Here is a 12,154-nt window from a genome sequence, read left to right as displayed (position 1 = left end):
AACTCGAGTTTTTGTTCTTTCATAACTTTCATTTTTAACAACAGCACATATTTTAATATTGCTTAAGATGGTAAGTTTTGCAACATATACAGAATTTGAAATTGATCCTGCTAAAAGTACTTGAATAAGAAAATAAATCTACACCAAACAAATATACTTGGGATGTCTATGTGCATTCTAGAATACTAATATCGGAAAAAAGTAATAAATAAAACATTTTTTACTATCTTTATGAAGGACTGTCCTTGCTTGAAGGAGTCTTGGGAAACTCTTGAGAAAGCCTGTAATCCTCTCAATATCTCTTCTGAGTGCATGTGGCAAAGAGATACTCGTCCTTTACCAGTTTGGCTGATGGAGATACTCTAAAACCAGCACTGCCACATTAGCCAGGATTTTATTTCCTGACTAAAAAGCCCTGCAACTCCACAGAGCTAAACCATTTGGGCCCAGTGCCTCACTGCGGCAGCTGCACTGTTTTGATTGTAAAGCAAAGCAAACTCTGGCTAGGACAGATTTATTTTTTTCCCCAGTTGCTGTACTGCACAGCATACCACATCTTGAGCCAGTAGCAACACCTCCTAGCTTGGGGGCAGTACGTTGCCATTTTGTACTCTCCAAAAATTTTAACGGTCCATCAAATTCTGAAAATGAAGGACAGGTTAAATGACATCTAACACTGCTCACAGCACACTGCTTCTTGTATAAAGTGGAAGACTGTAGATCACATTACAAGCATTAAGTACTACTGGTTTCTTAAAAATAAAGAATCATGTCCTCGCATAGTACAGGAATAACATTGCTTATATGAAATAGGATCAGTGGTGTTCAACTCCAAAACAAAAAGGAAAGCAACACAGCGCGCGCTATGCAGCAAAACTCTGCTCTGCACGAGCACGGGTCACCACATGCACGAACCCACTGACCGCCTCTCCTCCTCCGTGCAACTGGACTCCTGCCTTTCCTGCTTGAACTCTCTTGTCCCCGCTGGTATTTTATAATTATGCTTGCTTTCTAACACTTACTGACTTTTCTTTCCATTTATTTTAACATGACAGCGGACGAAAACTAGGCATGTTTTCACAGGCATACTTAGAAATCCTAACATACGCATCACCGCAAAAAGATCTACTTTTGTTTCTTTTGATCCTCAATAAATAAACTATTCTCAGAAATAAAGTGCCAACATAATTAGAAAAGCTAATTTTAGAAATGCTGGCTAGCTGGCTATTTTCTTGAGAAATCTTTCTCAAGTAACACTGATGGTTAAAATAACAGCAATTAAGAATGTGTGAACCAAATCATACAAAGCTCAAACTTAAAACCAAGCAAACCCAAAAATATTACTTTAAACAATCTGATTATACAAGAAAGCATTATCAGCACAATTCAGAGGCTACTTGAGTTTCAAATTTCAAAAGCTGTATATTTTGCAAGTTCAGGACATCAGTGAGCTGTGTTTTAACTACAAGAAAGTGCATAGGTTTCTCCCCTTCATTATGAGGTTTGTTTGAAATACCTTCCTTGTCAGAGAGTCTGTACAAAAATCCCCAAGATTTGAGAGGGTAACAGTTTCTGCATCTCTTTTGTCCTGAAATGTCCTGGTGTTTTCACAGTATAATTTCTTCCTTAGTTACGTCTATGCTGAAAGAAAATCATCACATAGAAGTCAAAATTGTGGGGATTAAAGAAATAACAACTTCACGTAAGTGTTACATGGAGCAGCCTGCTTGGGGAGGTCCAGTCTCAAAATAATGTCACAAAGTAACATCTCCTGAGGGAAACATGAGTAGTGTAAAACAGAAAACAAGGACAAACCAGAATAAACTAATACAGGATCTACTGAGTGCGGCAGATGTTTACACATCTAAGACTGATTTTGTGTCATTGATATCCATGAGCACTGTGCTCTTTGAGGAAGGTATGTTACAGGAAAATACAGTCACCAATAAAGCAAAGCAATGTTTGCTGGTTTATGAAGAGAAAGAAAAAAAAGAGCCATGAGCCAGGGGGGGAGGCAGGAGGTGCAGAAAAGAAAACAATGCAAACAGAAATGATGCCAAGACATCGTTCAACATCTCTCTTACAGAAAAGATACCTGCAATAACAGGGAAGTGTTCTGATTAATATTGATCACAGGATGCCGTGACTGCCTGACAAGGTCAAGACTGCTTCAACATCTTCCCCTTTCTCACTCCAGGTACCACTCTGTGCCTGTACAGACTTGCACACAGCGTGCTGTGGCCCAGGAGGGTGGTACTGTAAAAGCGCCTCGCTTGACCCCATATGGTGTGAGACAATGTTTGAGACTCAAAGAGGCTACAAACCGGTTTTCTGCCTTGCCAGGGTCTCATGCAGTCTAACTCATTAGACATTCTTCAAGCATCCTAAGAGCCTGGGAAGAATCTAATACTGTTTTAGAAATGTTTCTGGGAACTTTTCCCTGCTAGCAAAACCTCATGGCTTAGCATCCCCAGCACAAACAGGAACAGACACCGACTGATCCTGTTCAGTGCAAATCATACGCCTACAACAGTTACACCATCTTTCCTTTCTCCTAATCAATGAATTTACAAAAGGAAAGCAAGCAGATATTCAGAACTACACTATACCTTATATAGCTACAGCTAAGCCAATCCATCTTCTTGTATACTCTTTTCTGTAATCTTTATGTAATAAATTTTGAAAGATTAAAAAGTAGTTTTAAAAAATAATTAAAACACTGTGGACTCTCTGATCTTCTCTACTGCTAGTTGTCTCAGCAAGCACCTAGAATCCTTTACCTCTTGTAAAGCAGCTCTTTCAAAGGACCAGCACTGCTAATCCCAGACATCAAGGCAATCATTGTCATCTAAGTTATGTGAGCCAACCAGGTTTAAGATCCCATAACTAAATCAAGTGACCATGACAGTAATTGATAACCCTCGTGGCATTTAGCCATGGTTTCATTTAGCAGCTCACCACTGGTCCAGGTAATAATGGGAAAGGACTATTTCTGGTTGTTCTTTTCCATACTTGAATCCATTCTTAAGGGACAGAACGTGTCTGTGTCAGCTATATATGCTCATCTGAAGTCTTAGCTGTGCTCACAGAAAGATACCATACTTCCCAAAATACAAAAGGCTCTGTGCTGCTCTAGACACAAAATACCACATATAAGCATATATCCCAATCTCCCTACACTGGCTACCAGTCTGTGTGTTTTTTCCTCATCCTATCTTAGTTTTTAAGCTAATTAGGATTTGCCGGTTTTAGTCATTGATAAAAATACTGTCAATATCCCTCAGTGAACATGGTATTTTGATTCCCTGCTCCATCTCCATGAAAATTGTCAGTTTGGCTCAGTAAAATTCATCCTGCAAGGTAAGAACATGCTTACAAACCAGGAGGAATTCAAAACTAAGATTGTTATTTTCTCAGGGAAAAATAAAGTCAGTAAGAGAGAGGCAGGGACGGGACAGTAGCATTTTGCAATTGGCACGTTAGGGGAAAAAGTAATTATAAAAAAAAACCCCACACTTCACAGTACTCCCAAAACTCAGAACGTTAGGGGAAAAAGTAATTATAAAAAAACCCCCACACTTCACAGTACTGCCAAAACTCAGCTCTCTGTCCTAAATAGGTTTTGGAAGTGTTGTCCCCATATTCAGCTTTATTATTTTCTCAAAAAGAAAACAGATCTTTAAAGCAAACAGTGTAAGTCTAAACATAAGTTAGGATTTGCTATTACCAGCCACCTGGACAACAGACCAGTTCCACTTAACTGCAGGCAAAGTTGTGATCTCCAGTTTACCCAACAAATATTCCTCACAAAATTGTGTTCCCTTTATCAGCTAATGGTACGGGTCCATAGCTATGTGTATCCTGCCATTACAAATGCTATATTTGTAGTAGAAAGACTTCCACCAAGGTATATAGCAGGCAGGTTGCTTTGCAGTTGAAATGGTTCAAGAGAGAAGCAAAATTTAAAAGGTTACACATATCAAGACAATTCCTGAATTCACACTGTTGTCCCTGTCCTTCACTCTGAAGAAATATGAGAGACCAAGTACGTCCCATAAAGTTTAGCTCTACAGCACAGCAGAGAAGGATCAGGGATGTATGCTAAACCCTGAAGCAGATGGAGTGATGGATGACAAAGAAGTTTTAAAGAATTTCAGCTTCTTATCTATCTCTTTGCAGTATACTGGGTAATAATAATAAAAAAAATTCAAAAAAGCAACCATTTCCAAAAGCTATTCGTAGGCTTAGAGATAAGCAAAGCTCAGTATGAACACGTACTTACGGAAACATCAGCTTTCAACAATGTCTTATGACAGATTTTGGTTCCTATTACTAATCTTCCTAGCCAGATATCATCCCCACCGAGTCATGATTACTGAGCTCCACAACCATCACAGGCATGAAAAAGGAAGCTGAATATTGCTCCTAATTTCTTCTGATCTCTCTTATCATCCTCTATTTACCTCTTCAAGTAAACTCTTCTCATAATTTCTCTTCTTTCCCATTTTTCTTTTTCCTTTGGTCTTCTTTCTGTTTCTCAGCAGAATAGATAGCGGCCTTTATGACATTAACAGAAAAACACTTGCACCATTGCCATTTTTGTACCCATATAAGCTATGAGTCGTAACAGGTTCACCATGGCACTTATGCAAGCATTAAAAAAGGCCAAAAAACTGACTGCTAGTAGAAGAAACTAAGAAACAGGTTTCCCCAGTTTGACGTCTGTTGTCATCAGAGAGAAGAATTGGCTATAACAGTACCAACATATGCTTTATTTCATTGTGGAAATGATCCTTCACCACTCAAGTTAGTAGGTTGCAGACTAACTCTCTTCAGGTTTAGGTATATTTGCTATTAAAGAAAGGTGTCACAGCACATTTACTTGCAAACCTTTACTGAAGACCATTGGCAGACTCAGTAGGCGTAACGCATACCAACACCCTATCTCAGTCCTGCCTTGGAGGTATCACGTCTTCTAGAACTTGACCAGATGTATAATTTTGTTGAACTACTATAAGAGTGCCTTCCCCATGCTGGTAACTCTATAAAAGACAAAGGATCCAGGAAGTTACTTCCAAAAATTCGCTAAACCTTAGTAGTCCGTACTAGTTTCTGGTGTTTTCAGCATCCCACTAGGATGCTGTTTAAAAGAGAAGATGCTAAAGAGCTCAGGTTGTTTTCCATCTACATTACTTTCAAGAGAAGTGTCACAAGATGTAGTCTATTTTCAAGCTGGCTGCTGTCACTAAGAAAAGTGTCAATCTTTCCCCCTCCTCCTTCCCTTTTTTTAAAAAAGGGCTGTTCTGAAGAACTGCAGCAAGATGAAAGCAGTCCAAAGTCATTAGAAGAGCTTCTTTACTAAGCTCTGTGGATCATAAAGTTTATTGGGAAAAACCAGAACTTTGACTGTAAACAGAAATGCACTGACAGTAAATGCAATAAAGGAAGGCAAAATCATGACTCCTGAGATGGTACGAAGTGTAGGAACACTCTGTTTGAGGGACTTGGGAGGGTGACTTCAGTCTCAGAAGCAAGTCCAACAAAACGTCTGGCACAGACTTTTTCTGCACACATAAGCCCAATATCATTGAACTCAAAACTGAAGTAGTTAGCTACATGAAGCCTGCTTGCCAAGACTCTTTCAGAATCTTCCTTTCTATGGGCAAAAAGGAAAATAGTAGGAATTGGAAAACACTCCTTTTTCAGAACACCTGCTGCCGGTGTACAATATTGCCTCAGCACCCCTGCTGTAAGTAGAACATAAGGAAACCGGAAGGGGTTAGGATACATCCTGTGGTAACATAATGAAGGCAAATGAGGCAATATGTTAGAGCGGCTGGATATTGTGTCATCACAAATTCTTGGCATGCACACGTTTCTAGTCCCTGTGCTATCTTGGCTATCTAGCATCAATCCAACGGCCACAGCCAGAGTTCAGATTTTTAAAAGTTTGGATGCATTTGATTTTTGGCCTGCAAAAGAAATCCGCAGGGCATCATACCAGAAATTCATGCCATTTTCTTATTTAGGCATCACAGAGGTCTTACCAGGTGAACAACAGGCAGATACGTACTGCACGTTCTGGATCATGAGCCCACAATACGAATACAAGTTGTAACTGTCCTTTTACCTTAGCTGCCATAACAATAATTTATGAATCATTTTGATGTCTTGAACTTGGCTTTAAAATCCTACAAGAAGTTTGCAAACCCTGCAAAAATTCTTGATCCGTTCTCTTGCCTGTTCTCACAGACAGACACCTGCCAGTTTCTGCAGATTTTTAAGAGGTTTTGGCTAGCATGTCCTTAGTTATTTCCAAAATATTTTAATGAACAAAGTATGGAGATGTTCCCATGTGCAGCTATTATCTTGGCATCATTACCTTTGCAGGCGCCTGATCCTGTTAATTCAAATGCAAGACGTAAAACACTTTCTATAAAGGGCACCTTGTACACACAGCTATTTAGAACGTGACAAAAGAAACCCAAATCATATACAGGAAGGTTATCACACTTCCTGCACCTACCACGTTAGTGCCAGCACTCTGTAAGCTTTTTGGAGAGCACCTGCATCAAAATCAGGGTGGGGGAAGGGGAGGGGGAAGAAATACAAATACATTATTGGTTCTTGTCTTAGTAAGGAGTCTGATTAGCCCCGAACAGTTTTACACAGTAATACTTGATGACTGTTTTCAGTTTGAGAACTTTGTCACCACCTACAAAAACCCAACAGCAGGCTTCATTTATTCTGTCAAGATGAAACTGTTAAGTCACAGTTCTCTGTAACAGGATTATTTACCACAAATGCCCAGGATCGGTACCTGGGCACTGTGGGCTAAATTCTAGCCATATATATGAAATTGCACCTGGTATACCACAGACACCTTGTTTATCCCCTCCTGTGTCATAATTTACTATTCCTTTTGCTTTTCTGCCAGAAAAAAAAAAAAAAAAGGCCAATACCCATACACAGTTAGACAAAAGACTTTACAGACATTGATCCAGTACAGCACTGGTTTGTGGTTTTGTTCCCTACATTTTTCTTCTTTTCAGCAAACCTGCAAGAAATACTAGTAACAGATCGCTCTGTCAAAATTTTGCTTCACTTGCTTACATTCAGTTTTAAATAACACCACTTAAGGTCTGCACAGGCTGTCAGCATAGACCTTCTTGCCATTGAAGTCAAGTTGTGAAAAATCCCATCTCATAGAGTCAAAAGGGAACAATATTTTGCCTTTTATTGAGTATTCTTCACCCACCCTTATATGTTAATGTTTTTCAAAAAAAATCCAACTGTTGTTAGAGACACCACCATCCACCTCTCACCCCACAAATATCTAAAACTCAAGACCATCAACCTGAGGCCCAGTTCAAAGCCAACTACTGCAGAGTACCCATATTTCACACACCATCCTCATGAACACTGCAGTTTTTCATAACTGATCACTCATATTCAAAGTTCAGGAAGCACTTTTCACCTTTCCTTTAGCCTGAAAAAAAGCTTATTCACCTAGAAACTGAATGAGAAAAACAACAGACTGAAATAATCTGATGGGGATAAAATAATTTTGCTAAGAACAGAGAAATCCAGGGGGAGTGCAGAACTGCTGAGCAAGTACAAAGAGAGATAACAAAGATTAAACATCGCCACTGTTTATGCCCTAAAGTAGTGAGCCACAGCATTTCATCAAGAGGTTTCCAAATCCTGCAAAATGCCTCAGAAGTTCCTATTAAAGTGCATAGCACCGTTAATGAAGCTCACTAATGAAAGGTTGAGGTTTATAAGTTTGTTTTGGATGGAAACTGTGTGTTGAGACCAGTAAAAATCTAACACAAAACGCTTCTATTTTCATACGTCTTCTTAAAACAAATTCTGTTGAGAATAGTAATGTACTAACAGTTGATATTTTAGTTTGGAGGTTGAACTAATATGTTTGATTTGGATTTATTTCTCAAGGACAAGTAGAAAATCTTTCTTTCTTAATTCAAAGCAAAGTATTGGACAGAGGTCTTGCAGTTTTGCTTACCAAGTCCACACACATCCTCCTATTCTCTTCAATTTTATAATGTGGCAGATGAGCATCTCCCAATTTCTCATTCATGCTGGAGCTTTTCTACTTCACACACAAATAAACCCACAGGGAAGGGGGGGTATCTCTCAGAATATGGGTACTTTCCTCTTTCCAGAGATACAGTCACTGACTTGAGGCTGAGATAGCAGATTTCTAGTGTCTTCCCCAAGGCATCTCCAGTTACTTTTTATCATAAAAAAAAAGCTCCCCTACCAATACTGGGAGGGATAACTTATTGCAGCATACTCTATGGCACAAAGGTAAGGGAACTGTCCTAAAATTGCTTTTGGTTTCAACAGCATCTCTGGTTTAGGCAATCAGAACTATGACTGGCAACTAGTTTTCATATATCCTTGTTTACTGCTTTCTAATTACAGTCCATGAGCTACAAAAGGGGATAAGAAGGATAAGAAAAGTAGCTTTTTAGTGTTCAACTCCCTTCCTCTGCAAGCAAAGTACACACTGTTGGGATCCAGTTCTCCAAGTACTCATTTTTAAGTGCAACAAAAACATTTCACTCTACAGGGGACTCTGCTCAGCTACAAAGGTCTTCCCTCTTGTCATCCCCTGCATTACAAGAAATTGAGTCTGTAAAATGAGGCTACTAACTATAGGAGCATCAGCACTCACTGCATTTGAGATCAGAAAAAAATACTCAACCTGAGTTTATGGGAATAGGAGGAATGTCCTTACTGTAGTCACACTTGCATTCATGGGTAAGAACAAGGTAAACCGGGGCAAAGCGATTCATACCACATCCCGAGTCAGACATCTTTCTCGGAGGTTGTTAAACATGTCCAGCCCTCCAGAGAACAAAACATCCTTTCCTGAAGTGGAGAACGTGCTGAAACGTTTAGGCCCTGGCAATTCAGTAATTGTTTCTTTCCATCTGCATTTTTAAACCAAGCCGAAAACCATATTGTACCTCCTAAATGAGGTACCTCATTCCTTTCACTTCTAGCAAAGCCTCCTGATATTGCAGAACCTCTTTCCCTCTAGAAGTGCCAGTTCCTGCAGGTGGTATGCACAAACATCAATTCTTCCCAATGGTTCCCAGGTTTCTATCTTGGTTTATCAGTTCGTTCCTTCGCACAACACTGTGAGGTCAGCAGCAATAACACAGAAACCAAGACACTAAACACCAACAGTGAAAACAGGAGGGTCCAAGGGAGAAATCTACAGTTGAAGTGAGGAAAGCTGACAGCTACAGAGTAAGGTCTGTTGGTTTCTTGTCCTCACAAAAAGAATTAGTGCTATTTCCTCTAACAGCGCACATTTTATTCATGTCTTTGAAGACTGACAGCTCAGCCTGAGACGGCTGGCAAAACTATATCAAATTTCAATTCATTTTCTCTACATTTACATATAATCGTTGAGAGGAAGAAGAATTCACACATTGAAGCACATTTTTATTAGTGAAGGGGAAGCCAATGTAGTGTAACTGAATCTATGCAAGCTGCATCGAGTCCATGTACATAGACTTTCAAACCTTCCAGTGCTGGGGAGAAGAGCTCAAGGCAGAAATTGTTTGTGTGCAAATATAGCCTACATATATTTCCAACAGGATATATGTCTTAGTGGCCCAAATAATTTATTTTGCTCAGCTTTCCTTTCCCTTTTCTCTGAGAAACTTCAATTTGCACACAAAACTCCTTTCTGCTCTCTGTGGTAGAGGACATGGGTGTTAGGTATTTCCACCACCTTTTTTCCTTTTCTCTGAGACGCAAACACATCCACGTGGCACAAGAACCATTTGCTTCACCACAGTTTCTGGCAAGCAGGATCTCACAGTGCCAGCCAGGTACTGCACCAACAGAAGACAGCCCTGCAGTAAAACTGGGGGGAGAAGTGATGCTGAAATGACCAAGCATCACATAACCTTTCCTCTTTGCCTGCCCTGTAGAATTGCTCCTCCTGCCCAGTATCCATGCCTTGTCTTGATATTTCAATCTTCAGTTATCAATAAAGCAAGCAAAAAATTGTACTACAAGCACAAAGACCAAGATTACAGAATAAAAACGCTGCAAACCCAAAAAAGTGACCAGTTGGAAAAGGTGGAGAAGTCTGAAAATTACCTCTATTTCTGCCTCTATTCTGTCAAGATAGGAAGTTAAGGCTTCTGATGTGCAAAAAAGACCATTTCCCAGCAACTCTCTCCACCAAATTCCTGCCACACATCTCCCTCCAGCACTCCCCTCCCATTCTCCATACATGGAGCAGCTGAGGCTCTTGTTTCTCTACATCAGCACAGAGTAAATGTACTTCAACTGGTGAATCTGCAAAAAAACACAAATCACAAACTACGTTCCCCTGATCTGCCATATATGTCAGACATTCTTCAGCTGAGACTCACCGCAAGTCATGGAGAAGTCCAGTGCCAGGTTGCTGCAGTGGTAGCTTGCATGACCTCCTCTCCTACCCAGCTAAAATTAATGACCTGGACTCCCAATGGCTCATTTGAGTTTTTAATCACAGTGCAATTTGCTCCATAAGCCTAAAACTTATCTGCTGCTAACTTCTTGAGGCAACGTTACTTTGAAATGGATTAAAATCCCCAGGTAAAGGAAGGGCTCAAAGTAATCATGTTACTTTCATGAAAAGTGTATAGTAAAGAACATAAAATGCCTAGATATGGTGACTGTACTCCAAAAGGAAATTCAACTGCTTCAGGGAACACAAGATCAATGCTAGTATTTATAGACAACAGTCTCATTTACAGTAACTTTCTGCAACAAAAGAATAATGTTAAGGAAAAGAAGATTTACTTTAATTCCTTATATCAATCTGACTTGGGCAAAAGAGAGAAAAAACAAATTATGAACTTTTCTATACAGAACAGCTGTGGAATTGAAACAAAGGACATTTCATAATATATTTCCATTTGAATTTTTTTTTTTTTTTTTAAATCCTGCCTTTAAGTAATTTAATTCTGGAAAAAGAAGGAACATCACCCTTTCCACCACTATGTTTTGTTATCCCTTTTCTGGAGACTTCACAACTCCCTGCAGCAAGGCTGATACATTTCCAGTATTGGGTATTTTGGGAGTATAAGAAGCTGAGGGTTAGCACATCCCCTCTCAATTCCCCCTTTCCCAGTACAGGGGAGCAGTAGAAGTGTGACAGCAGTAAAGGGTGTCCGTGCGTGGGCATGGACAAAGAGGAAGGAAGCGCCTCGCTCTTGGTAGCAACAGCAGCAGCACCAAAGGGAGCAACCGCATCAGGGATGACAGGAGGCAGCAACAGGCTTCTCCAACCGTGGGGTTTCAACAGGCAGTTCATGTGAACCATACCAACTGCCCTGACTTCAAAGTATTATTTGATAAGCAACAACAAAATAATACCTATGATATATGCCTTGTACTCAAGTGATCAATATCCAGACTCCCCAAAGGCAGACATTCTTCCTCAAGCCAGTAAAGAAAAAAGTTTTTATCATTTCTGTATGACTTGCTATAACCAGACTGTCTGATGTCCAGAACTTAGGCGGTAAATTAAATTACACAGAACATGCTGGATTTGCTTAACTTAAGATGCTCATCTGCAAATTGCATATGCAGTATGTCTGACACACCTAGAACCTGTCAGACTGCGCACGGCCATGCTGCTACCTAGGGTTTGTTAGACAGAAATACAGGAGCTCTGTTTAGTTTCAAAAAGTAAAAAGAAAGAGGTCATAACGACTCTCTGGTCTCTTCTGTTATACAGTACTATGCAATTCTACTCATCTGCTCAGAAAAACAACATTCCCATAGGCTTACTTAACATCACAGACTGTCGCGTCTAAATACCTTATTTTGTGAAAGTTTCTTTATATTTCTCCTCTTTTCTACCTGCATTATGTCAGCTTGGCGAACTATCCAAGGCGGGTGGGGGGGGATATTTTCCTTTCATTGGCCAGACTACATACTGACTTATATTCAGCTAATATACTGAGTGCCTTCCATTACAAAATTACATTTCATTAATGTATTTGGCCTTAGGATAGTAAGAAAGGAAATATTGTTCCCATTCTATAGATGAGGAGTTGAAAGCCCTTCTTTCAGATACAGTACAAACACCGAACAGACAAGGGTCAGAAACAAA

This window comes from Cariama cristata, unplaced genomic scaffold, assembly GCF_000690535.1.
Source record: "Cariama cristata isolate BGI_N322 unplaced genomic scaffold, ASM69053v1 scaffold3320, whole genome shotgun sequence".
Taxonomy (NCBI): domain Eukaryota; kingdom Metazoa; phylum Chordata; class Aves; order Cariamiformes; family Cariamidae; genus Cariama; species Cariama cristata.
The sequence above is the reverse complement of the archived record's forward strand: the minus strand, read 5'-3'. Positions refer to the sequence as shown.